Raw genomic sequence first — 24,644 nt, forward strand, 5'->3', positions numbered from 1 at the left:
TGCTAATTTAACACGTCTTTATGTTACGGAACCATTGCTTTGTAGGTCTGTGCCGAAGTGACTGTTAAAATGGAATTACACACAGTGTGCAGATGAAGCAAGTGTGGCGATTGCTCAAAAGACTCAGGGTAGAAGCGTTTGGTTTGTTGGTACAAAAGAGATAGTCAAAGTCTGATTGGCTGCTGAGAAGGAGGCGGTTACCCATCTGGTGCAGAAAGAGATGATCTCTTTGAACCCTGTTAGTTCAGGGGTCTCCAGGGCTGCTGTGAACTTACGCAATAGGCTTGATGTCCACTGGGTCCTACTGGTCATGGCCAAAACATTTTCTCAATCAAGAGGGTCCTTTGTGTACTAGTTTGTGCGTGTGTGAGTAAATCTGACGCAAAATCAACCCCAGCACTTTGCATTCATGGGTGGGTGGGTGTGTGTGTGTGTGTGTGTGTGTGTGTGTGTGTGTGTGCGTGTGTGTGTCTGCTTGGGCAGATCTGCTATTATGAACTCCACAACCCGAGCTAATGCAAGGGATACGAGGTCAAAGGTTATTTCAACACAACGGTTTTCATCCCTCCAAGCTTAATTCCAACATATGCAGCAATTAAAGATGATGACAAATATTCAGGCCCATGTGAGAACATTTCTGGCTTCTGAAGGCTTTGGAAACATCTCCCCTCCCCAGTGTTACACTCCGTAACTGTATTATGTTATGGTATTATTCTGAAAATGGCAGTGCATACACATACTTTGGGGGCTGTGGTTATATGAAGTCAGTCTTGTGGGTGAAAATTCCTAAATGAAATGGCTGTGTTATTTAACAATTCAGTTTTAAAGATAGAGATTACACTGAATGTGTGTGTATGTGAGTGACTTTCAGCGACTAAAACCAAACATATAATATTAATGCTGCGTGCATTTGATTTTAGTTTGTAAAAAGGAAAAACAGCCTCACTTTTAAAGCTGTGAATCTCAAGTTACCATAAAGAATACACACACACAGTGTGTTTAAGTTGCAGTTTATTGACCAGCTGCTATGGTTACAAAGCAGAGAGGCGGTGAAATTATTTCACTGCAGTCAGATAATGATTTATGACTTCATAAAAGGAGAGCAGAGAGCTGATTAAAAGAGTGTCATGGAAAACAACATGAAGGGGTGCTGGTGGCACCAGTGAACCCCAAGTAATTCCACTTCTCTTGTTCTTTTCTTCTTCCTCATGTAGTTACTTTCTTGTGGATGCTCTAGAAAAACAGCTTTAGAGACAGTCAACGAAACTCTGTGAGAATAAGATCAGTGGTCCTTTTTAAAGTTGTTATTAAGGGTCTGTAATAAGGTTGGAGTTCACCCTTCATCTCTTTTCACCTGAGAGTTTAGGCCATTTAAGAAACTGTTTAAAACGTCCTAGTTGCCAATAAAGGCAGTTCACAAAGGTTTGTAAGGGGAATTAAAAACAACACCTGAAAGTACACATTTGAATTAATTCCAGAAACATTGAACCTTCTTTGTTTTTATTTCTGTTACTCTGAGGATTAGATTTTATTTCAACTACTGTATCATAGCCCATTGGTTCCCAATCCTGGTCCTGGAGAACCCCCCAACATTGCACGTTTTTTTGTTGTCTCACTTATTTGACACACACATTTGAGTTCTTGAAGTCTTCACGAATGAGCTGATGAGTTGAATTAGGTGTGTTTGAATAGGGAGACATCTAAAATCTGCAGTGTTGGGGGTTCTCCAGGATCAGAATTAGGAACCAATGTAATAGCACATTCAGAGACCAACAATAAATAAATAAATGCATTGCCAGTTAAAATGTTACAAATAAATAAATACATATTTGTCATTTATATTTCTGGCATTCGCTCAAATTATATACAAATGACATAAAAATGTATACAAAGGTCTTGAGATGAACAACACAGTTTCCATTCTTAAATAAACCAATGTGAATGAATGAATCAGTTGAGAGACTGATTCAATGATTCCCCATCACAGATTTTCTTAGTTCAAGAATTTATTATTGTCTACATTCGAAATCCCATACCCTTAGAGTAGGCTATTCTTTTGAAAAAGTAAATACTTTATGACTGTTAAAAAGTATGTTCTGTGTAGTATGAATGTTACTATGAAATTAATCCAGACATACTACGTTCACCATGTTGTCATTGTCATGTGATCTTCTCCTGTGGCCTCATGGATTTGCACTTCAGAATCCAATAAGTCATCCAGTAACTTTTTACCCGAATGGTGTGTATACTGACAGATTTCACTATATAGTAGAGAATTATGCGTATTATGAGTATTACCTTACAAAATTGTCTCCCGACTGTGAGAAAGCCCAAACGTTCACCTTAAGTTCACGCAAATGTGCTCCCACAATCTCCCACACAAAACAGCAACTGATTAGGAACTGTTGAGAGCAGTTGAGGAGACAGTAATATCAGTTTACATCCCACCTGTCTGACTTCACAATCAAACAACACAGTTCTCTCTTGCACAAGTAGAGTATTGAACGAATAGAATAATAAAACACATTGAGACTACTGGACAGTGCTCGCTTTAGCTAAAGGGAGAACAATCCTGCTGTTCAAAGATGAGTGATAAAGGAATATAGGGTGAGATATGATGCTTTGAGAAATAAAGAGATACAAAAGGAAAAGATGGAAAGAGAGAGAAAGAGGAAGAGAGAAAAAGTGGGTATGAAGTTTTTCCTCACCACACCTGTCTATGTGGAGGATATCCGCTCTGGGTTCATTGTTCCTGAACCTTGATGTGGTAACAAGCCCTGAGGATATAAACACGCACACATACGGTATATATACACTCTGAAAGGATGAGGGCAAAGCATGGGGATCTTTACGTGCATCCTCTAAGGCTTCAGAGATCTGAGTGCTGTTCTGTGTTTTATAGAGCTTCATAAAATAACCTGACACTTTTTATGACCATATTTCTTTCACATCTTTTTGCTTTTGTTTCCTTTGTCCATTCGATTATTTTCCAATCTAATTTGATTTCCTGCATCTGTTGCACTTTTACAGTGTCTACAGCAAGATATTAATATATTATGCAGATATGCCAGAAACAGCCGTTTGAATTAAAGTTTTAATTTTGATTAAATTAAAATTATTTAAAACATACCATATAATAAAGAACCCTGCAATGCAATAATAAATAAATAAATAAATAAACAAAAGAAAAATTATTTACAATTTGTTTCAGAAATACATGGATCATTTTAGATACTGTGACCCCTATCAAATCCTATCACTGGTGCATGTTAAAATGATACTTTTATCTTGATAGCAGGTGATCGTTTCAGACTGTGGCTGTCTCTGCTGACTGATTCATTGTGGGGTGAATGGTGATTCTTGTAAGTGACACAGTTCCACCTCTGAGGTTTTGTTCTTCTGGTATGTTGGGCTGAATTTTGCATCCCCACCCTGTTACTTTGCGAAAGACGGAGTTCTGTTTTCTACGGTCTCTTATGGTTTTGCTATATAGGCCACACCAAACCATTCAGCTTTTATTGAAGACAAAAGACTCCTTGTGAGTTCTGCGCGAACAATGATATGTTGGGAAACACGAAACCTTTTAGAAGAGAAGTTTAACACCAAACAAAAACCCTCCACCATGATATGAAGGTGTCTAAATATCTAATCACTGAATATTTTTTCATAAAGTCATCTTACATTTTTTATTCAGGACATTTAAAAATAATTAAAAGAGTAACACGTTAACACTAAACAGATCATTATTGTTTGAAACATCCTAAAGAATCATTGTTCAGTAAATTCACTCAAGAACTGAATTTACTGGACAGCAGCAAATGCAACAGTGATTAAATAGACAGGCAGTACTGTGATGTTCATCAGCAGTGGAAGTGAATCAATTCTTAAGATTTTAAAGATGTCTTAAGAGACAGCTGTGTGGCACTGAAATCAATTATAAACAGAGAGCACTGCTGTTTGGTCAAATGCACACGTGTGCGACACACAATCTTCTGGCCAGGAGGAAAATCAATAAACTAAGCCAACTTCTGGACCTCACAACAGGTGTGTAAGGATTCTGTGTCTTTTAAGTGCCAAGCCTGTGGTCTGATGAAAAAAACAAAAACGGAGTATATCAATAGCTGTTCAGACCCCTCCTGTCCAGCAGGAGGCAGTGTTGACAGTGAAATGATGCAGGTGCAGACGCAGAGAATAACAAGAAGATGCCACTTTGGGATTAAATACAAAAAGGCATAGCCTGAAGGCACCCTAAGAGTTTATGGCTGGGCGTGACACACACACATACACACACACGTTTGTTTTTGTGAAAAGTGGGGACATCCCATAGGCGTAATGGTTTTTATACTGTAGAAACTGTATATTCTATCACCCTTCACCAACCCTACCCCTAAAACTAACCCTCACAGGAAACTTTGTGCATTTTTACTTTCTCAAAAAAAAAAAACTCCTTCTGTATGATTTATAAGCGTTTTGAAAAATTGGGACATGGGTTATGTCCTCATAAGTCACCCTCTCCTTGTAATACCTGTGTCATACCCATGTCATTATACAGAGTTGTGTCCTGTCACTAAAACAAGAGCACACACACACACACACACACACACACACACACACGTATTTGTACACGCTGCCCATTCGATAAGTATAGCTTCTTGCTAAGTAATACATGTTTATGACAGAGTGTCTGAGACTCAAATGAATGGCCAAGCCTCCATTACACACAATACACCTGAAAGGGGTGGTTCACGTCTTTATTTCTAGGCTTGATTGTGTTTATGGGGTGCAGACTAACATGTTTTAATGCTTCATTAAAAAAAACACACACAAAAAAACCCCATCATTTTTCACATAATTTACCTTTATTCCACACCACTCTGTCCCTTCTCTGAGAAATAGGCAATGGGCTCTGATTGGTTAGCTAGCCCAGTGTGTTGTGATTGGCTGAAGCGCCCCTAGTGCGCGTCTAAATGTCCCACCCCTCACCTCAGCGGCATGTGCTCTGGTTGTTTAGACCTCCGGATGTCATGTGACCCATTCTGTTTACACCACCATGCTTGCAGGCAGGGACAGCCGGGTGTGAATATGAAAATGAGTGTTGCCAGCACGAGTTTCAAGGCAATAGCGTTCACTGCGCACTTTAATTCAGAAGACATAGACCTGTACATAGCAAAACTTAATAGATAACAGATCCCTATAATACCCCCAAGGTGCTTTTAACGTACATATCAATAAAGGAACGATAGACTTCCTGACCTGCAGTATTCTGATATCTACAATACTTCATCAACTTTATCTTGTCCTACTCTGGAGACTAAAAGCCTACAAAAGCCTGGAGGGGTACAAAATAAATCTGCTATGTCATCACTGAAAGGGACAACTGTGTTGTTAGCTAACATAATCGACCCTAGCTATCATTGTAAATGGCCAGTACTGTGGGTAAAGTAGACATCATAAATGTCATGAAATCTTAACCCGTTTAATCCCAAATTTTATTTTGGTTTGCAAATTGTATTGCAGTGAACCGTTTTAGTCATCTATCCGGATCCTTAGGAAAATTCAAAAAGGATCTCCACTTTTCTTCATGGGACAATCGCGTATATTGAAAAATTATATATTTTTAATTAAAGATAACTTATAAATTTAATATGGACTGCTTTTGGTGCTTGACATTTTTATTGGTCATTTTTTGTGTTTTACGAATAATTTAGGCTACAAGGTTAAGAAGCCATCAGTTAAATAAATGTAAAGTGTTTTTTCTCTACTTTGAAATATGGAAAAAGGGTTTCCCTTACTGATCATGTCTCAGATTGATTGCATGCTTCCTTGCGAGGCTGGAAACATGTTAACGTTAATGACATTGTTTGTATTTGCTAAAAAATTTACTGAAGTCAAACCACCGACGGAATCGCCATTAGCCCGAGGCATTAGTCACGTACAGGACACATAAATTAATCCGGGATGTCCCAGGCTAATACGTGAAGGTTGGTCAACCCTAGCTTACCTCACCTGTTCTGACTTCCTGGCACACATAGCAGATGTCCACCATGTTGAAATAGTATGGTTTGTAAGGTCTAAATAATCTGGTTTTAATTATTGTCCGACCACTGTCAATACCAATGCTGCAGCCTCTCTAGCGCTCTCCGATTGGCCTGCCAAAATGGTTTAGATTGTGTGACATCAACCTCTGGAGCTCTATTGTAAACAACAATGTTGTTACTATCATTTGTAAGTTTGAGTCTGATTGAGAAACAGAGGATATTATTGAAGAGGGTCGTGCAGAACCTGTGCAAGCAAGCTTTTTAATATTTTTTGGTTGTTGTTGTCCCATACTTTTAGATATGCTGTTATTTGTAAATGTTACTGCTAATGTTAGCTTTTAATATATGGTTTTATCCCGATTAAAGCTTTGATACAGAATGGCATCTGTATGTTTAATGCTTTTCATAGCTATGTGAAAATAAGTGTATAATTCGAACAGTTCATTGTTTGAGCTGAATGAAAGAGAAAGAGAGAGAGAGAAAGAGAGCCAAAATGTGCGCAAAGCAGGGGGGCACGAGGAACAGTGTGAAGAACCGCTGCTTTGGAAGATTGATTTTGAAACTTGTGAATCCATTAGAATTGTTCGATTCATATGTGAATAGATTTTTACTTGCACCTCTAGTTTTCTCTTCCTCTTTTCTAAAGCAGCACAGCATGGCCTCACCCCCTTTGCTGCTTTTTCCAGAGGGTGGCATTTATCTGGGTTTGTTACGTCACAAACCCGGGAAGTAACTTCTTGTAGTCCCTACCAGCTGTTTTTGTAGGCATTAAACTGACAGAAAGACAATATCTCCATTTGCATTGAACTTTCAGCTTTGTAACTTTGCATATATTGTTTATGTTCAAACAGCAACATTACACACTAATGTTAAAAATAGTGGAATTGCAATAAACCACCCCTTAACAGAGTGCAGACAGGTACGAACATGCACAGACTGAAGAGCTCCCAGAGAGAGATGCATGGATTCACACTTTGACTCTAATCTCTGTTCCCCATGCAGGGATATTTTATATTCATATAAATTGTAAAGAATATCGACTCTGATCGGTCACCTGCAGGATTTTTTTTTTCCTGGTACTCCATTTTATGGGTGCTTTTAGTGTAAGTGCATGCATGTGTGTGTGCTTGTGTGATCTGAAAAGAAGGGCATGTCCTGGCTTGCTGGTTGACCTAGGTCAGAAATCTCAAGGAATGCGTGTAACACGAAGCGGATATGTCTTTTTGATTCATTGGAAAGTTGCCTCAACCTAGCAGCCTTATTAAAGCAGAAACTTTATTCAACAGAGCATTTAAGACAAGCAAAGCTGATTGGCGAAAACAAATGGAGTGATGTTGCAGAGACCATACCCCCACCCCTTACTATCTGTACTCTGCATTTTGTTCCAATGTCATTGAAACATAATTAAATAATTTTAATAATGTAATAAATTAAAATTTGATTTCGAGATACCCATAAAATACAGAATCAGTTACAGGATTGTTAATAACATTTTAAATGGATAATTTGAACCATATAGCTCTAAAAAAAAAATGGTGCTGAGAGGGTCAATGGCATCAGTATTAAGTGAAAAAAAGTCACACTGAAAAAGTCACTCACTGAAAAAAAAATCTAATCTAAATAATAAGTAATCTAAAATAAATTAAAGTAATTAAAATTTAAGTCAATTATTCTGATTATTCTATAAATCACTGAATCAAACTAAATAAACCATTTAAATCAACAAAAATATTTTTATGGGTTAAATCTGGTAGAAATAGGAAGGTTTTTATGACTGTGGAACAATAAATACATAGGGCCATGACTGTGGTGACATTGATAATCTAAAATCTTATTCTGGGGTGTAGAATAAACTGGAGTGTTGTGAGTCTTTAGGTTGTAACATGTTCTGTCAGATAACTTTTGTACAGAACAATTGCTAAACAGACATATCTTATATATGCTGTACAAGTGTTTTTATAGTGATTTGAAGTGACTGGATGTGTGTCATTTTCATGGTCACGGCCATGACAGAAAATCAATATGAAAAAGTGACAAGCAACTGCTGAAAACAGCTGTTGAAACACACACACACACACACACACACACACACACACACACACACACTGAGGGATAAACAGGCAAACCGTAGTCAAAGAAAGGATGTGTGTGTGTGTACATGAGCCAATTAGAGAGAGAAAGAAATAGCGGGGGTTGTGTAGGCCTCTTTTTATGATCAACTTTGACCCTTTCTCAGACAAGCAGCAGAACCCTAAAATAATAGACAGCAGAGACAGACAGAGATAATTACACCTTTACTGATTACTACTGTACCAATTCAGTGGATACTGAAAGCTCCACAGTGTGTGTGTGTGTTCAACATGTTCTAGTTACACTGGAGTTTTAAATGGATCCAACTTTCTTTCTTTTTTTTTAAATCTTCAAACATTTACAAAACATTAAAAAAAATGCAGCCTTATTCATTCATACAGAGATTTATACAGAAGTCACTGTATTTACTGACAAGTGGATTCAAAACATTATAGTTACTTAGGTGTAGACTTTGCTACAACTTCATTGTGAGATAATCTATGCTACTAATAATTGCAAATAAATGTTCCAATCTGTGTGATCTTTAGTTCTACGTCACCAGGACCTTTCACTGTTTCTGTCTCTACCCGTGTTATTTTACTATTATTCATATAATATTTAAGTATTATTGATGTTTTGAGATTAGTCTTTTCTAATATCAGCTTTTCATTTTAGGTAGCTTTTGTGATTTTTATTCGTTACTTTTAATGGTTTTAGTTTTTTATTAATAATAACGACACTCTTGTCTGTGTTTATGTGCTACAGGACAGATTCTCCAGACTGTCCATTTATTAGTGGTGGGGATTTTTCAATGACTCTTTCCACAGGTTATATAGTCATGTCTGTATATGGCTACAAGCGTCTGTTTTTGTAAGTGAGTCATTGAATCTTTACTCCACGAATTTGTTTAACAACAGTGCTTCTCAAATGAAATTATACATCCTTGCTGTATATTAAGGCTGCCACGACCATAGAGACCACATACTGTTGTCATTATACGTACTGCATTAATAAAAAGTCTGTTCATATTTTTTGTCAATTCAAATTAAATATAAAACAAATTACATTTCAATATAATACTTTAAAATATTCTTTAAATTATAAATGTACTATTATTTGGAGACATTTTTGATGAAGTCATGTGCGCTTAATGCTGAGAAAAGGTGTTCCATTTAAAGCAGTGCTGCATGTATAACAAAGTAAAGTACAACGAGAGCGATTGGAAAGTAGTAATAATTTTTAATTTCTCTCTCGGCACTTTGATGTCATACACTGATCGTTCTGTGGAGCACTGATCTCGTACAAGCCTAAAGACTCTAGCCTTGAAGCTTCAGAAAGACTGGTCTAGGAAGGACGTATCCTCACTTGGATGCTTACTTCAGTTTATCAGTAAACCACTGAATTATTCACTTTACAATTCAAGTCAAGTCACCTTTATTTATTTAGCACTTTTAACAATACAGATTGCAACAAAGCAACTGAACAGCATTAAACAGGAAAACAGAGTGTCAATAATACAAAAAGGAAGTTCATCATTTAATTCAGTGATGTCATCATCCAGCTCAGTTCAGTTTAATTGTATCTGTGCAATCAAGTCAACGAAATTGCAAGAAATTAAGTGTGCCCAACTAAGCAAGCCAGAGGCGATAGCGGCAAAACTCCATCGGTGACAGAATGGAGAAAAACGAAGGTGGATCTTTGATTTAGATTTATACTGACAGAGTGTGTCTGCCTCCCAAACAATGATAGGTTATTCCAGAGTTTGCGAGCTAAATAGGAAAAGGATCTCCCGCCGCAGTTGATTTTGATATTCTAGGTATTATCAAATTGCCAGAGTTTTGAGAACACAGCGGACGTGGAGGACTATAATACTGAAATACTGAGGTGCTAAACCATTCAGGGCTTTATAAGTAATAAAGCAAGATTTTAAAATCTATACAATGTTTGATGGGGAGCCAGTACAGTGTTGACACACTGATTCATTCAAGAAGAAAACACCATTGGCTACAATAATGTATTGGTTTGAAGACACGCAGCAGTCAATTTTGCATTAGCTTCGTTTGGAGCTATTTTTGTTGACTGGTCGAAAATAAACTGGAAATATGATGTCTGTAATGTAAGTTACACAATGTTAACGTAATTATGCAGTGTTTTTGTCTTATTTGAAAATGTAACAACTAGAATGTAACAACTCTCTGCCCATCATCAGCTGTAGTGAAAACTAAACATGTCGGCTATGTTAGAGGTGTTCTGCAAGAGTATAACACGTCAGTGCAGAAGATGTTTGACCTATAGTTTACTGTGGGCAATTTTAGCTAAATAGCAACAACCGATAGATGGTACTGCTACATCCTCTTTTCTAGCGCTGCCTTCTGTTTTCCCGTTTTCCCCAACTTTGACCAGTGAGTAACAATGTCTGAAAAATATTACTGACCAGGCTATGGGCAGGGAGACAATATAAAATGACAATATAAAATGTAACACCAAATGGCAAAAGTTCAGAGTGTGTGTCACAGTCTTTCATTGATGTCCCAGCAACTGTCACCTGCCTTTCTAGATTTATCCAATAGACTAGTTTTGAATGAAGCATCATCACAGCTGCTTTGCAGATGTGTCCTAGATTCAAACTGATATTTAAAGGGGTCTGAAGAAGCCCTCCATCATATTGAATGGATTTGAAATGAGAATGCATAGCACTTTAAAAGACTCCAGGTGTTTGGTGCTTGGGTCAGTCTCAAAGCAAACCATCCCGCAACTGCTGATGTGAAAAAGCTTAATGCTGTCGTTTTTGGAGTGGCAAGATTTACAGTGAGTGGGAATTGCCAGGAATGTTATGACAATACACAGATTATGATTTGACATAATATTTATTTATGTGATTTGATTCATAAAGTCACGTCAGACCCATTTACTAGTACTCAAGCATGCAAAAGCAGTACAACATATTTAATCTGAATGTTGATTAGGCATGACAGATCCCTTTTACTAAAAAACTAAAATGAACAGTAAAGGATGCCCAATGTAAGCCTTCCAGCCCACTACACATTTCTACTATTGCAAATAAACCATAGGTCCCCAAGCACCATGTTCTCAAGTTGCATTTTCTGGGCTGTAAAAATGATAGAATCAGTGCATTCTTTGATAAGATTGCAAGTGCTGATTTGAAAACGCTGGCAGTGAAATTCTGAGAGACATCAATATCATGTTGAAGAGACATTTTGATGTTCGGCTCTTTGCCAAAGAGTGCATTAGTTTGAAGAGAAGTTCCTTGCCTTGCCTACAGCAAAAAGAGAAAAAATAGATAAATCTGAAAACAATGTATTGTAAGGTCCAGATTTATGTTATTCAGTACTAACCTCACTGTTGCTTTCAAGAGCTTGAGTTTAAGGTTTATATGTTTGGCTGATTATGCTCTGTGGGTTACAGGCAAACAAATGAGATAAACAACTGCAGATTGCATTACATATTTTAATAAGCAACACTCAGTGTAAGGCTATTTTTTTCTCCTAGTTACATCACCATTCAAAAGGTTTGGGGAGATTTATTTTATTTTATTTATTTATTTTATATCACTTGTGCTTACTATAAGGCTGCATTTATTTAAGCAAAATCTGTAAAAACAGTTATTAGTTGCATTCATCCTTAATGATAAAGTATTAATTTGTTTTAAAAAGGGTATTTTCCCACACAGCTACAGAAAGAATAAATTTGTGTAAATGAACTTTTTATGCAAATACATTTTTCAGTATTATTTTTCATTTCATCTGTATTTATACATTTTTTTCTTAAGTGAATAAACTTTTGTCTCTGTCTTTTTCCTTTTTAAATGCAATCACAACCACCATTCATTCACTTTCTCTCGCTTATACACAAATCTGCGAAGTGTGACAGTGTGACACTTGCCGGATCACTCTAATGACATTTCAATGAAAGCGGATCCTGCTCATTAAAGAAAATGTCTGGTGAAGGGGAACATTGGGTAGATGTCAGGCAGTGGCCAAAACTTACTGATAAAGGTAAATAAAATAAAGGTAATTTATTTACAACAATGCAATAATGTAAAAATATGTAATGTAATGTAATTAAGAAGTATATTAATTGATGACAACAATAAAACCGGACGCTGTCATTACTAGCTGTGTTGCTAATATGTTCACAAGCTTCAAATAACTATTAGGCCATCATTAAAAATATTCGACTATTGACGCACATCTTGGTCCTCCGCTCGACCAGGAACTCTGTGTAATCATTATATTTGTTCAATAGTCTTGGTGGCATACATTTTCAACGGAAATATAATTTTTCTATTGATAAAATTCTCTTGAAATTAGCTGACTTCCACAAACAAGCCCTTCTAACTTGGATATTGATCTATAAACATAACTTTAGTCCACATAGATACTTTATTTGGAATAACAAAGAAATCCTTTAAAAAAATAAGTCTCCGTTTTGTCGGCCATGGTTTGATAGAGGAATTCTGTTGGTAGGACAGTTATTGAACAAAGATGTTTGCTCATGTCATATTCAGAATTTCTTCAGAACTTTAACTTCCCAGTGACACTAAAATAATACGCAGTTGTATTTGATGCAATCCCTACAGGCTCACCTCAAATTCTAAAACACATATCATTCACAGATATTAGTGCTGAATTTAATATAATTTTTATTGGAGATACAGACATTACAAAGAAAGAATACACAAATAAATATATTAGAAATCAAATTTCGTGCTCTGTTCCACCTGCTGCAACGTTTTTTTGGTATTCAACCATGGGTGATTTAAATTGGGAAAAAGCTAATACTAGTGTTTGTAAATACTGTATTAATAATAAAATAAAAGAAGTTTTATAAAAATTTTTACATCAAATTTATCCTGTTAAAGATAAGCGAAGAAGATTTAAAATAACCATAGAAGAGTCTTGTGACAATCAAATAAGGAGACTATTTTTCATTTATTTTATCACTGTATGTACACATTTATTCATTTAGTTGACACTTTTTTCCAAAGCAACTTACAATTGCTATATATATATATATATGCACCCCTCTGGAGCAACTAGGGGCTAAGTGTCTTGCTCAGGGACACATTGGTGTCTCACAGTGGATTCAAACCCGGGTCTCTCACACCAAAGACATGCGTCTTATCACCACCCCTTTACAAACCAGTAGTTTTGTGATTATGAATTCTTCACAAAATTTTGGTCTGATTTGGAAGAATTCATAAATCACAAAACTGAATGTAAACATCAGAAACAATATTTTTTTTGTAATGTTATACTTTGATTTATGTGGTTTGTCCAAAAATTTAATTTTTGTTATTCAACTGACCCCTTCAACTGGGGGGAATGCTCGTTTTCACTCAATATCCTGTTAATCTTGAGTACCTATAGAGTAGTACAGCATCCTTCATAACTCCAAAAAGTCTTTAGTTTTATTATATTCATAAGAGAAAGATAGTCTGTACCGATTTTTCCCGGAAAAACACGACCGGCTGGAGGCGTGACATATGGGCAGAGCTAAAGAATCACGAGCGCCAGTAAGCTTTTGCGTTGAGTGTGTTTGGAAGCTGTGACTTTACCGTGAGGAAAAAAAACATCCAAAACAAACCATGGCTAGCAGTCAGATTCAGCGTATATTTATGATCCAGAATCAGATCCAGAGGCTGAAATTTAACAAGAGCAGCATCAGCAAAGGCTTCTCTATGTGGTATGCACTGAAACCGTATATATTTGCTTAGCAGTTTTGGAAAATGACTAAGTTCCACTTTGTCGTCTTTTTTTTTTTTATAAGCTGTACATGTGGAAAGTGCAGTTTGATGACAACATCACATGTTGTTTACTCTTGATGTGCTTACGCGCCGATAGCTAAGTTAACAACACAACAATATCTGAAGCAGTTTTACTCACCGCATGTGGTTCCAACACACGATCGTGACCCTTTTTAGTTGGGACTGAATTATCCTTAAGAAATAAACGATGTGCAAATCTGGCGTCAAACTGGGCCTTGTTTGTAAAACAAGCATCTTCGAAATGCAGGGAACAAACAAAAACACTTGCACAACTCCGTTGATGCTCTGTAAAAATAAACTCCATCCACTGGTCCCTTAATGCGTTTTTTTTTTTTGGTAATCTGTGCAGGGTTGTCTTGCCCTGGCAACCAAAAACACACTTCTTTTGTGACATTTCGCGACGCTCTCGCTCTGATCAGTGAAGTCTGTTGTGCTCTCAGTGCTCTGCTATACGGGAGCGCGCGCTCTTCCGGCAGAAGTGCCTTAGGACCCATATAAGGAAATTCCGCTCCATCTAACGTCACACAGAGCCATACTCGAAAAAAACTTTCCGAAACTTGTGATAAACCAGAAGGAGTATTTTTGGAACAGAAATACTCCTTCAAACGTACAACTTAATTTTTGAAACTTTGTCCATGTTTAGCATGGGAATCCAACTTTTTAACAGTGTAAAAAACTCAGTATGCATGAAATAGCATTTCACCCCCCCTTTAATGTATTTCATCTGGACTTTAAATCAATCCTTTCAAGTTGTGTGTGCGATCATGTCTGTCTATAGTTGACCATCAGCTCAACTCCGTGCTGAGTTAATGGTCTTGCCAACTCTTTCTTTCTTGGTGACTTTTGGTGAGTGCATTAGTTTATGACCTTGGCGGTGCAGGCCAAACATTCTCAAGTGTGTTGAAAATGCAGTGTCCATGACCTCATAACTTTTTGCTGCATCCTCTTTTTACTCATTTGCTTAGAACGGGCACATATAGCATGTAGCAATATTGCGTGTACTATTTACATGGTGCTCCTTTTCTTTTTTTAGTTAGCTTAATTTTGATTGGATGGTGAAATGCAGAGTTGTAATACGTAACACACAAATGAGGAGTGGCAACATTTCAGATGCAACAGTCGGTGTGTCACTACATTAATGTCACAGTGGCCCAGCATTAGTGGTCACTTTAATGGGTCAGCTCCCTTTGAACTAATCGGTGTCCTCTGAGGATCCCTCTCAGGTGACGCATTCTGCAGTAATAATGCACGCTGCAGTGTGTATTTATCTATGTGTGTTGGATGGCTTATTTTAGGACTGGCTCCATTACCAAGGCTGGGAAAAGTCTGCGTCTCATTGAGGGAGACAGTAGTCTGCCACACCCATTAACACACACACACACACACACACACACACACAATCCCAGGCTACACCCCACCGCCTAGGGCCAGTTCCCAGACTCTGCCAGTTTGTTTCCATCTTACAGAAGCTGGTTAATGACAGACCCTAATAAAGACATGACTGACTGAAGACTAACAATAAATCAATAAACCACCATAATACTCTCATCTGATATGCAATATAACACGCCTCACACACACTTCCATGACTCCCAGGGTAAACACTTGGGTAAATGATGACATCATTGAAGTGAATCTAGTATCGAGAGAGAGAGAGAGAGAGAGAGAGAGAGAGAGAGAGAGAGAGAGAGAGAGAGAGAGAGAGAGAGAGAGAGAGAGAGAGAGAGAGAGAGAGAGAGAACGGATTATACAATTTTGATTTAATTTTAATACATTCAAAATGGGTTCATTGTAATGTACAGATGTAGAACTTTACCCTTAAGTCTGTATGTAAATATCTAACGGTCATATGTTTGCAGGTTAAAACAATATTATATACTGTATATAATATTATTTACATTTTATTTATATACTATTATCAATATTTAAAATGAACTTTGATTTGTAAAATGGAAAATGCATGGGAGTGTGTTTGCCAGTGGATGAATTGGCTTTAAATGAATAGAATTTGATTTTGATGATCACGTTTTTTAATCACAATGCTCAACAGGTACAGGCACATACAATCACATGAACCACTTTTTTTCCCAGAACAATATTTTCCATATAGTGGCCAATCAGATTGACTGATGAGGTGTTATTGCACATCTCTTTTAAGTCTTTCCCATGTAATATTTTTTTACAGTTTTTCCCCCCAAAGGTGTTTAGGTAAAGTGAGTGGGTGGAGCACGTCAGATCTCAAAAAGCAAGCTTTTAGAGTGAAACTAGTCACTGACACATGAATTTGACTAAAGCTCAGGCAATGCCACAGTTTTTGCAGCATTTTAAATTTTTGTGTCTGGGTAATAAACATTTTTCTGTAATGGCAGGTAATGTAACTTTGCACCTTCATGTTAGTGATTTAGTGAGGTTAGTGAGTTACCTTTGAAGAAACACACATGCATATGTTCAGTGGTAAGAAGTGGAACAGCTGAGGAATGACTGGACTCATCTGAGAGCAACAGCTGCAACTTAACTATTGCCAGTGATATGAGAGAACAGATATATAGACACAGACGCTTAATTGTAACACTGTCAGGTTATAGATCTGCAGCATGCATGCAGGAGGCATTGATTTCCAAATATCTTTTCTTAATTTTAAATATCAGAACAGCATAGCTGCGGCTTCAAGGGTCATGGCTAGATTCCCAGTGTCGGTGGGGTTACTGTACACATACTATCAGATTTCAGTTTCACAGGGACATGCTACCACAGATCCATGGGTATGCGCTGTAGGTGCATATGTCCATACAGAGGAAATTGACAAAGCTGCTAGTGTGTGACGGGAGGCACCGTTTATTACAACTGGTCTGTCTCTCTTTTGGTGAATTCTGCTTAAATGCATGATCAAAGTGCACTTTGTATCTATGAGAAACCACCCTACTGCATTCTCACTGATTCACACTTGGCACTAAAAGGACAGTAGCCTGGAGCATTCAGAAGTTCAATGCTTCTCACAATGGCAATTTAGATGCAGTGTAGTGTAGTTTTCAGTCTGAAACTTGGCTTCAGAAGTTTTTTTTTTTTACATTGAACCTGCAGCCCACACAAAGTTACATGGATGCATTACAATGCATTCATCATTAACCATAAATATGTTCACATATAGACAAAAGGAAGGACAACAAGCAATCTTAACATTTGCTGTAACACAATACTTGTATTTGAAAAAGCACACACATTCATGGTTTGTTTATGTAAAGGAGTAATGATTCATTGATAGGTTGACAGTGGCAGCTGTCTGTATGACGACAGACAGCTGCGTTTGTAAAGACAGCTGAATGATCGCTCAAACACATGCATGTGCTCATAGACACACACACACACACACTTCTCTTTACTGTGTTCTGTTTACAAAAACAATGAACATGCACCTTATCATACAGGCTATTTGGTGGATGGGGACAGTTGTCACAAAAAAATAAATAAAAATAAAAACCTTTAAAAGTTCAGTTACCCAAATGGGTTTTCCTCCAGCAATTGTTTTACATGTTGGTTGTAAAAAAATAAAATAAAATCTTAAATGATAATTCTATCCTCTAAAATGTTAACATATGTTTGTAAACACTCTCAGGTGAACAAATTCTTGGAAGTTGTTTTATTGTGTTCACCTAAAGGGATACAAGTTCCTTTCTTTTGCTGAACACAAAAGAAGATCTTTTGAAGAATGCTGGTATCCAGACAACTGATGGTATTGATTGACTTCCATTGTATTTTCCTCCATACTAAGGGAGATATTGGTTACTGTAAACGGTTTGGTTATCAACATTTTTCAAAATAGCTTTCATTTTTTATTTTTTCCTAGTGTGCAGCTTGTGAACAAATTGTTCATGCACCAACCCACCCATCACTTACATGTCTGAAAACTGCAGTGAATCTTGCAACATTTAATAAACAATAGCTGTGCAAATGCAAGTACTGACACTAGCCTCTTCTCACTGGCTGATCTAATGTGTGTGTGTATTAAAATTTATTAAATAACATTTAAATAAAATGTATTGAGTTAGTTCAACATTATTGGTTTAAACAAACTTCTAGTTTTGCTATACATTGGAAAAATGTTTCTTATTTTAATGAAATTCAAAAAATGTGTTTACTTGTGTGCTGAGGGTACATTTTAATCTGAAGGGCATTTTCTATAAATATCACGAACCCTGAGCTTTTAACAACTACACATAATCATCAACTGTGAGTAACTTCTACACCAGTGGTCTTGAATCACACAGATTTAGACACTGATAGAGTGAAGATAGAGCGGTATGCTTAACAATCGGTTATGAATACAGCTTCAATTAAGAGCTGATCTTGGATCAGTTTTCCCCATTATCTAGCTAATCTACTCCATTACACATATGACAACTGTTCAGGCCTCATTTAGGAAGTGACCTTTGATGAAAATGACTTGTGTTTGAGACTCTGCTGTAGGTGTACCATCAGCACTATAGTAATTAAGAAGAAACAATTGAAGAAAGCGGACCAAAGATGGTAACAATGAATTTGCTTTTATGATCATTTTGTCCAGATTCACTTCATTGTGTTCAATTCTAGGGTTCATTCAGAGAGTGCTATTAATTGCTATAAACTCAGTAATTATTTTAATGATCTGAATTGTCCACTTCCATTTCTACACACAAATTTAGCAGAATGGAGCTAAAAGTATTAGCTTTTGCTTTTAGCTTTTTGACCAATAGAGGAGGATCTATGTAAACATCACGGTTTCAGTCTACAAAGAATACAAACTTCAAAGCAGCATTTTGTAGTAGTAGTGTTGCGAACCAATATTTTACAATATTTTGAATTTATTATTTCTAATTTACTATTTATTAGAAATAGAATACAACATCATATCCGGTTGCGAAAAATTAGTTGCAGGCTCAGAAGAAATTTCACATTCTCAAAGTGAAAAGTGACCGCACCTTTAGTGAGACATGTAAACTTTGCAGCGGTGGGACGTCCTGGCGGAAGATTGAGACATGATGCCACATGAATGCCTAGATTTCCATTCTTCTGGAAAGAGAGACAAGTAAGTAAAAATGTGCGTGCGTGCATGAGTGTTGAATAGCAAACTGTTGAACTTTCTTTTCTGTTTCTGCATTACTGTAAGGATGGATCCACCCTTAAATGGAGAAAAAGAAAGGAAGAATTGCTTAACTCATATTAATTACCTGGGATAGCATTGGATAGGAGATCTTAATCGCATCAGTAGAGAGGTGAACGCAACACCCTCGGTGTCAGGGCCTGGAATAACACAGGTCTTTTCTTGTCCCAACATCAAATGAAAATCACTCTAGCAGTTTTTTTTTTTTTTTTAATATAATTTTAATTCAGGGTGTGGTGTGGTGTGTATGTGTGTGTGCGCGCGCGTTAAATGCAATCCATGCCACTACATGATTTTTGTAAGCACAGATCAACTGAACACACACATGCTCAGATGCCTTTGTAAAGTTTAAGCTTGTGACTCAGCCTGACAAAACCTCTGTGATTTGAAAGATTTTATTCAGAGTACTTTATTATTCAGTTTTAACAGAATTTAAGATGCAGTATGTTTATATTTCAAGATGCGAGTATGCATCTAAGGTCTTGCTTTGGGCCACTTCAAATCTTATACTCCGACCTCTATGACGTGATAAAGTGCTGAAATATTCTAGAAACGTCAGTTGCGTCTTCTGTGATGGTCCTGGAGAATGCTTGATCTAGACCTGCACGGTTCTTCATATATGGCACGAGGTAAGAGGGCAGATCAAAACATGCCCAAGAATGCAGAGCAGGAATTTAATGATTAATCGGGGTAATAATACAATAACTGTCCATTCAGTTTCTCAGAAACTCACCCCTGAAATGGCCAACTATTTGTGCTTGAGGCAAAGGTTGTTTTTTAAGGGTTGCCATTTAACAATTATGCAGTATTTTCATTATTTGGTTTTGAAGTTTTTGGTTTTAGGAAGAGAGGAGTTTCGATTGGCAGCTGCGGTTGTTTTTTGCCAGCACTAGATGAATAATGTTCAGTTGAGAGCAAGAGGAATTCTGGGATGTGTTCAATGCCAGCATGGAGTCTCAAACCCGCAGAGCATCTTTAGCAGCTGTTTCTACAAATAATCAAGGTATTGAGACGAGTGAAACACAGGCTTTGACTCATCTTGACTCTCCTACTGTACTTCATGGAAAACCAAGCATGGATCCCTCAGTGTTTCATATACTGGTCTGCATTAAAAAAAAAAAAAAAAATCCAACACTTCAATAGCCTCAACACGTTAATAAAAGTGTAAACCGTTCACTTACAAAGCTTTGCATTGACTGGAAATCTAATGTCAGGTCAAATAAGTTTGGGGGTTTTTTCTTAGAATTTCTCAATGCATTTATTAATTTTGCCATTTTTACTTTTGTAATGTTCAGAGTTTGTCTTTTTATCTGAAACTTATTTGCTCATTGTCAGCATTTTGTTCGCCGTGTTTCAGCATGACTAGTATTTTTGAACTAATTAATGAATAAATTAAGCATTTCTATTACCATTTTATATTAAGTGCAGTAGTTAATTAGGATCCAGAAAAAAAAAAAAAAAAAAAAAACAGGATGAATTGTAACAAACAAATTAATAAAATGAAATTAAAATGACTTGAAATCAGAACAAGATACCATGCAGTAAATGCCAAAAATGGAAATGATTTTAATATTTATTAAACCCTCAAATTTCTCAGCATACATTGCAGCATGAATATATTTTGTTATTGTTATGCTGACTTTAAATTTTTGTTATTTTGTCTTTATGTTTAGTTATTTGTTGTGTTGTGGAAAAAAAAAAATCTGCTTGGATGAAGGAAGCATCTTGATTTTAGTAAATGTACAAAATGAAAATGTGAGAAAGTGTTACTTAGACTCTAAAGACAATAGCTGAGAAAACTTAACTTGAATGCATCAGGTTGCTATGTGTTTTTAATTCCTTTTTACATGTTAAATGTGCAATATTTCTTATGGACTTCTGTAGCATTTTCAGTTGACTCGATGAAAGCCTAACATGAATGTTCTCTCAACTACTTCAGTTGTATTGACTGTTGAAATTAATTTTGAGTACAGACAACTTAAGCAAGGGCATATTTTACAGCTTCTTACAAGGTTACAGTTTCGGTTTTCATTTTTCTCTCTCTCTCTCTCTCTCTGTCAGTCTCTCTCAGCTTATAAAACAGGAATGTGAGGTGTACCTCAAGTTTCAGGTACTGAAGACTGAGCTGCCAGATTCCTGTTGGCAGCTTCCTCTGTTGGCAGAAAAAAATGTGTTCACCAAATTCTTTTCTTTATGTCTGTGCATGCATCTGAATCTGATACCACTGCTGACTCCGCAATAATCCTACAGCTTAGCATGGAGTCAACATTCAACAAATCAAAGCTTGTTCACTCATATACTCACACCAAAGTACCTACACATAAACCTACTACTACTGGCATTAGCGGTCAAGTTCACTTACCATCCCATCATACAGTAAGCTTACCCCCACCTGCTCTCCCTGTGAAGTATACAGTACGGCAAAAAAATAAATGCTCCTAAAATAGACACCTTTCCACTACCACAGACATGTTACAGGATAGAGTCATTTCAGTGCAGAGTTCAGACCAAGGGCACCAGGCCACCTAACAAGACCTGAGGGTGTAAAACCACAGACTTGGGTTCTTCAACTCAAGTGTCCTGCAGTACCGATCCGAATTTAACCCAACTGTCTGTAATTTGAAGTCAGGTTTGAACACCTTGACTTGCTTGTCGGGTGTGTTTGGTTAGGACCAGATCTAAACCCAACAGAACACTGGACTTCCAAGATTGGAACTGAAAAGCCCTTGATGTAAAAGATTGAGTAGGTTAGAAATAAAAATAAGAGTGAAGTTCTCAAAGGGGTCCTGTTATGCTTTTTTTCCCCCCTTTTCAACTTTAGATAGTGTGTAATGTTGTGGTTTAAGCAAAAAAAAAAAAAAAAAAAAAAAAACAAGGATTAATTCGTAGAGGACATATTCTCTTTAACACACTATTGCTTATTTAAATAAAGTAATTCCTGTCCACAGATAACAAGAACTCCTAGCATGTTGGTTAACATACACGGTTTCTTCTATCCCCCTGGTTCCAAAATGTCTTTATTTGTGCTTGCAATGTTCCTGCACAATATTATGGTTAGTAAACATTCTCATGGTCTGCACTGGAGACATTTCTGGTTCACCTATCATTACGCACTGGCCAAGCTTACCAATCAAAATGCATTTCTTGTTTCGGAAGAGGTTTCATTGAAACAGGCAATTAATAGGGTGTTCAAGACAGACTGGGAGGAGAGATGCTGCAACAATATATGTAAAAAAAAAATGATAAAAATAAATAATAAATATAAATATTTATTTATTTAACGGATGAAACCCTGTTCTAGTACAAAACCAAATAAAGACTTCGTAAAAAGGACCCCATAAGTATTTAAGGGTCCAATTTTGAGTAGTTTTGAGCTATTTTGGACTCCAGTTTCTATGATTTTACCTATTATGCCCCTTTTTACAAGATGTAATATTGGTCTTGGGTGTCCCCATAATGTGTCTTGAAGTTTTAGCTCAAAATACCCAACAGCTGGAAAATTACATTTTTGAGGGGAGTCTTTAAAAAAAGAAAAAAGAAAAAAAAAAGCTGTTTTGGAGTGCATCACTTTAAATTCAAATGAATTCAAATGAGTTGGAAATTCCTGCCCCATCTCCAGAAGAGGGCTTCGAATCTCTCAGCATTGCATATCTACAGCAATAAACAGCCAGTAGAAGCAACATAACAGAGAGAGAGAACTGGTGTTTAGCCGAACATATGGAAAGCCAAATGCAATGAAAGTGGGGCTAAACAGCACGATAATACAGAGCTTGCGCCGTGTTGACTTATCGCGTGGATCAATTGATTGAACTGTGCGACCGTGCTACCGAATGAATCGCATGCTACGACCAGTGCTAACTAATCTCACAACCACAGCAATGATCAATTTAAAAACACTTCATGTTCACACACAAATACAGTTAAAATTCTAAGCACTTAAGTGACATGACATTTACAAAGGAGTCTGGAATTACTGTACACTTAAGGTAGATTTGAGGTGCATTACATTGAAAAATGAAAGTAGTTCACAGTGTCCTCTGCAACTCAGACGTTGGGGGGAAAAGACGACTCATGTTCAGTCTTAAACCCAAACGGAGCATCAGGATCACTTGCGAGATGTTACAACTGCTAGAGTGCGGAGAAAATGGTTAAGGCTGGAAGGGCGCTACTGGACATCAGTACAATTTATTTTTTTGTCATGCTGTACATAAATCAATTTCTATTTTTTTCATTATTGTAAGGGTTAGGTTTAAGGTTACCCCAACATTAGACTTTAATTAAACAAATAGGTTGAAAATGAATTTCATTGTTCGTTTCTGGTCAGAGCTGTATCTCTTCTTGCCACAACCAGAGAAAATGGGGGGCAGTGTACAACCGCTGAGGGCGGAAACTATAGCAATGCTGGGTTGTCAATCAATCCCCATGGCCAGGCCCTATGCAATGTGATGTCACACTGCATGGTAATATCATACAGAATAAGACAAACTTGGTATAATGGGGATTAAAAGTGAGGATTCGGTGGATTTATATTATTGTATGGTGGTTGTGTTCACACACATTTATGTCTAAACACCATGTAAAAGTGGATTTTGCATAATAGGTGCCATTTAAAGGAAAATATACTGTAATATAAAACAGCTCTCCAATCTCCACTAAAAGGGCGAGTTTAATAACCCATGCGCAGTTTATTAAAAAATAATCTCAAACTACAAACAGATACTTTGCATGGCATGAACAGAGTTGAAAAGATTTGACTCACCAACAGCAGGTTACAACATCAATACTTGACCAAGAACAAAGGCAACATGAGGGCTATTTATATAAAACAATACAGGTCACGTGAGAAGAACCAACCAATGAGAGACAAGACACATGACTGAGACAACCAATGAGAACATGACACATGAACGAAAGAACCAATAGCAGGATAACATGAGGGCAAGGGAATCACATGATTAGACAGGGACCATGACTAAACTCCAAAATAAAAGACATGAAACACAACCCATTTTCCCCCTATACAGAACTAGCATCTTATTTCCATGACAAAATCATTTTTGGGTAAACTACATAATTCAAATGTTTTTCATTTATTTTTTTATTTTTATGTTTTTGAAAGAAAGCATCTTGTGCTCACCAGGACTACCAATTAACTTAATGAATGTACATTAAAAACTGTAATATTTTGAAATATTATTGAAATTGAAATTTTAACTTATCTATATTTTAAATGGCAAAGCTGAATTTTCAGCAGTCATTGCAGTCTTTAGTGTTACATGGTTCTTCAGAAATTATTGTGAGGATTTCAAGAAACTTTTCAAGAAATATTGTCAATGTTGAAAACAGCTGTGATTATTTTATTTAGGACTACCAGTTTATTTAATAAATATACATTAAAAACTGTAGTATTTTGAAATATTATTGGAATTTAACTGTGGTCTTAATATATTGTAAAAGGTCATTTATTCCTGTGATGGCAAAGCTGTATTTTCAGCATCATTACTCCAGTCTTCAGTCACATTATTTTTCAGAAATCATTCTAATAAGCTGATTTGTTCCTCAAGAAACTTTTCAAGAATTATGATCAGTGTTAAAAAAAAAAAAAAAAAAC

At 36.6% G+C, this 24,644-nt stretch overlaps 1 long non-coding RNA gene across 1 annotated transcript; it reads right to left on the reverse strand.

Annotated features, from left to right (window-relative positions):
- Window positions 1-10,989: 10,989 nt before the first annotated feature.
- Window positions 10,990-19,667, reverse strand: LOC113080297 (uncharacterized). Its single transcript, XR_003281834.1, has 4 exons — window positions 19,101-19,667; window positions 18,852-18,942; window positions 11,465-11,521; window positions 10,990-11,385 (listed from the first exon to the last, which is right to left on the reverse strand). It is a non-coding gene; the product is annotated as an uncharacterized LOC113080297 (long non-coding RNA).
- Window positions 19,668-24,644: the final 4,977 nt, after the last annotated feature.

The sequence above is a fragment of the Carassius auratus genome, unplaced genomic scaffold (genome assembly GCF_003368295.1).
Source record: "Carassius auratus strain Wakin unplaced genomic scaffold, ASM336829v1 scaf_tig00030761, whole genome shotgun sequence".
Classification (NCBI taxonomy): Eukaryota; Metazoa; Chordata; class Actinopteri; order Cypriniformes; family Cyprinidae; genus Carassius; species Carassius auratus.